Genomic DNA, 4453 nt, shown 5'->3' with positions numbered 1-4453 from the left:
AATTATTCCATTGCATAAGTATTCATCTGGGACAGTTGAAATTTAGCTCAGGAGCATTCATATTGCTTGTAGATGTTACTACACTTCGAGTGAAGTTAACCTGTGGCAATTTCAGTTGAATGAATATGATTCGAAAAGGCACACACCTCTCAATAAAGGTCTAACAGCTGAAAATGCATATCAGAGCAAAAACCAAGCCCTGAGGTCAAAAGAACTGCCTGTAGGGCTCAAAAACAGGATTGCATCAAGCCACACATCTAGGGAAATTCTGCTGCACTGAAGGTTCGTAGAAGCATGTAGTCTCCATTGCTCTTAGTGGAAGAAGTTTGAAACAACAAGGACTCTTCCTAGAGCTGGCCTCCTGGCCAAACTGAGCAATCGATGGAGAAGGGCTTTGGTTAGACTGGTGACCAAGAAGCTGATGGCCACTCTAGTTGAGCTCCATGATCATATGTGGAGACAGGAGAAACCTACAGAAGCACAAACATCACTGCAACACTCCACCGATCTGGTCTTTATGGCAGTGTGGCCAAACGCAATCCTCTCCTCAGTGAAGACACATGAAAACACACTTGGAATTTGCAAAAAAGCACCTAAAGAACCCTCAGATTGTGAGAAACAAGATTCTCTGGTCTGATGAACCGCAATTCCAAACATCATGTTTGAAGGAAACCAGCTCTGCTCATCACATGCAGAGTTGCATCCCAACAGTAAAGTGTGGTGGTAGCAGCCTTATGCTGTGGGGCTGTTTGTTTTTCAGCAGCAGGGACTGAGGGACTCATCAGAGTAGAAGAAAAGCTCAGTGCACCAAAATATTGAGATGGCCTTAATGAAAACCCAGTCCAGAGCATTCAGAACCTCAGACTGGGCAGAAGGTTCACCTTTCAACAGGACAATGACCCTAAGCACACAGCAAGAGTGGCTTATAGACAACTCTGTGAATGTCCTTGAGTCGCCCAGCTTGGGCTTGAACCCAATCAAACATTTTTGGAGAAACCTGAAAATGGGCATCTGTCCCCATCCTACCTAACAGAGCTTAAGAGGTGAAAAGGTGAGGACAAGAATGGCAGATAATTGCCAAATGCTGATGAGCAAAGCTTGTTGCATCATACCCAAAAAGACTTGAGGCTGTAAAGGCCCTGATATACTTCAAGCGAAATCAAACAATGAACTGATGTGACGTCATTTTGAACAAAAAACATTTTGGGAGTTCGAAATGGCTTGCCAAAGCAAACTTTACGGAAAAGTTTGTTCCGGCTGAAAAACACCTTCGTACTATCATTGGTCCGTAACGATTACATCATAGGAGGTGTGTGCTGAGGCTCCGCCTTCTTTCATGCGGAACTCTTCTCTGGGTTCATTTCATCTGTCGAATCCCTGGAGGTGAGATGTCCGCGTGGAGAGCCACTTTATAGTAGCAAATTAAGATTTGCTTTTAAGTTCAGTTTTTTTTAATTAAGTTAAGTTTTGTCAAGTTTAATACTGCTGCTTGCTTTTAAGCAATATATTGAATAAAGTGCCATGTAAATACACGTGACGTGACTACACGGGAGTGCTAATTTGCAGAGCTCGTGCAAGCATAACATTTTGCTATGAACAGATGCTTTTTATAAAAAATGCTTGCTGTCCTCTCCATTTTTTGTTTTGTTAATTTTGTTACTGAGAGGAAAGCTGGCAGCACATATTTACATATTCTTTTAATCATCGCTTTCATCAGAGTGGGTGGCGTCGGGATGTTCGATAACAGTATACTGCTGCTCACGTATTTCAAACTTCGTTTTACCCCTAAACGAAGAACGAAAAAGAACTTCGTTTTAAGTATATTGGGGCCTTAAAGGTGCTTCAACTAAGTACTGAGTTAATGGTATGAATACTTATGCAATGTACTTATTTCAGTTTTTTTATTTTTAATAAATTTATGAAGTTTTGACAATTCTGTTTTTCCTTAGTCATTATGGTGTGTGGTGTGTAGATTGATGTGGAATTTTTTTTTTTTTTTTAAGTACTTTAACAGAAGGCAGCCACATAACAAAACAGTGAAAAAAATTAAGGGGTATGAATAATTTCGCAAGGCACTGTACAAGCAGTCAATACAGCTCTAGGCCATAGAATGACTTGCTTTCACGTTTATGTTCCTGTTTTTCCTTATTTGGTCATGTTCCTGTGTTCCCTGATTAGTTGCCATAGTTATCATTATTGTCTCATTTGTGTCATGTGTGTTTATCCATTAGTCTTGTCTGTGTTTCCTATTTAAGCCTGTCCCTGAGTTTCTTTCACTGTTTAGTCACTGTTGTATTTTGGCTTAGTTCCATGTCTTTGCTCCTGCGTTCCTTTCTGTTCCTGTGCCCAGAGAAGCCGTGACACTTGCTGAGAGTTTGCCATCAGTCATTGGAAATTTTTCTCAGTTCAGGAGAGACTTGCATCTTGCGGCTCTATAATATGTCCCTAGCTGAAGTCACCCAGCTAATGTCACAGATCTTGACAGAATCAGAATTCAATGATTTTGAAAGTGCTATAAATAATTCTGAGTTTCAACATGCCAGCAAAGATGAATTGAGAGAGGGAGTTCTGAGAGTGTTGAAAGAACATTGTTGGACCAAAATGGACTGGTCAAAGATCACTTGTTGTGTACAGAAAAGATGAAACTGTCAGTGAGTACACTGAAAGGTTTTGTCAGTCAGCTGAAGGTATCAGAAGATAACGGACCACTGGTTCATGTGTGGTTTGATGGGCTTTCATCAGATTAAACATTTCATCCTTCATAAACCCTACATGGTCTAATGAAACTTTACAAAATAACTTGGGCAAACTGGCTACTTGGGAGAGAGACTCTGTTGTCAAGGCAAATGTTAACATTGCAGCAGTATCCTTTAAGTTAAACACAAAGAACCGAAAACGTAAATGTCCTACGAAGGGCAATTGTCATTACTGTGGTAAACCTGGACATTGGATGTAAGAATGTAGGAAAAACAAAAGCAACGTAAGAGAAATTAATAATGTAACTCATCTCCTACTCAGTCTGCTTGCAACTCTGAAGTTGAAGAAAGGAAGTTGACTATCACTTCCTTCCATTGGGGACACTGGTTAAGTACATTCACAGCCATAAATGTTATACTACAGACTATTCCATTCAGTCACCCATCCTCTGTTATGATGTCTACTAGGACTGATGTTTCATTGGAGGATAGAAATGTCACGATTGCATTATTTTAAGATTTTTGGGAAATATATGTATTTTGGTTCTGCATAAGGAACTCATTTCTCACACTATACAGTGTGCACAATACCTACAGGGACAGACTAGGACACATAGACCAGTGAGGAGCCCAGGGTAGAACCAAAGTTCAACAGGCCTCAGGGGCCAACCATGTGGTGAAGACTTCCTCATAGGTTGTCCCCTATCAGTAGTTATAGCCCCACCTCACTGGTAAATAGGTGTCAGATCATTTAAGACTAGGTTCAGAAAAACACTGTTCAATCACCAGAAGTTTAATGTAATAAGTAAAACCACTATATGATCAACAGAAGTCTAAAAAAATGAAGCGTATGTATGAATGCTACTGGTCTGCTGTTTCTTTGTTTTCTTGTGTTGCAGGAATATGCCTATGCTACAACATCTACATAAGCAGTACCCTGGTGTAGAGCGTCACATTAGAAATTAATGAAAGAGCTTCATGAGAACAGAAGTCATCGGAATGAAACAGCACTAGAAATGGACTCCAAAGGAAACAGACTACACCAAAGACTTCATGACTGTTCAGGCTTCAAGGGACTTTAGTACTCTTAGGCTATATGATTTTTTGTGTAATCATGTAGTTTATAAAACAAGTTACCACCCTTGTTGTTTATGTGTTGTTATAGTTTTGAAAAAAATATTACACCTATGTAAATCTCATCTCTTGATGCTAACAGTGCTACTGATACTTTCTGCTCCACTCTTACATCTTGTTTAGACACTGTCTGCCCCTTGTCTTCCAGGCCAGGCTGTACCACCCCTTCTGCCCCTTGGCTGTCTGATGTTCTCCGCAAGCATTGTTCTAAGCTCAGGGCTGCTGAAAGGGTGTGGCGCAAATCAAAAAATAATACTGACCTCAATGTGTATTAGTCACTCCTCTCTTCCTTCTCTGCTAATGTCTCCACTGCTAAAAGGACATATTATCATAACTAAATTAACAATTCATCTAACTCTCACATGCTCTTTAAAACATTTTCCTCCCTCCTTTGTCCTCCTCCTCCTCCCCCTCTTTCATCAACTCTAACAGCTGACGACTTTGCCACGTTCTTTATTAATAAAATTAAAACCATCAGTGCACAATTTTCCACACCACAATCTGTCAAGCACATCTTACCAGCAAACATACACTCGTTCACATCCTTCTCTTCACTCCCTGAGGCAGAAGTCTCTAAACTCATCCTTTCTAATCATCCTACTACTTGTCCGCTTGATCCTATT

The sequence above is a fragment of the Sinocyclocheilus grahami genome, unplaced genomic scaffold (assembly GCF_001515645.1).
Source record: "Sinocyclocheilus grahami isolate Dianchi unplaced genomic scaffold, SAMN03320097.WGS_v1.1 scaffold414.1, whole genome shotgun sequence".
NCBI classification, from domain to species: Eukaryota; Metazoa; Chordata; class Actinopteri; order Cypriniformes; family Cyprinidae; genus Sinocyclocheilus; species Sinocyclocheilus grahami.
This window is presented reverse-complemented; position numbering follows the sequence as displayed.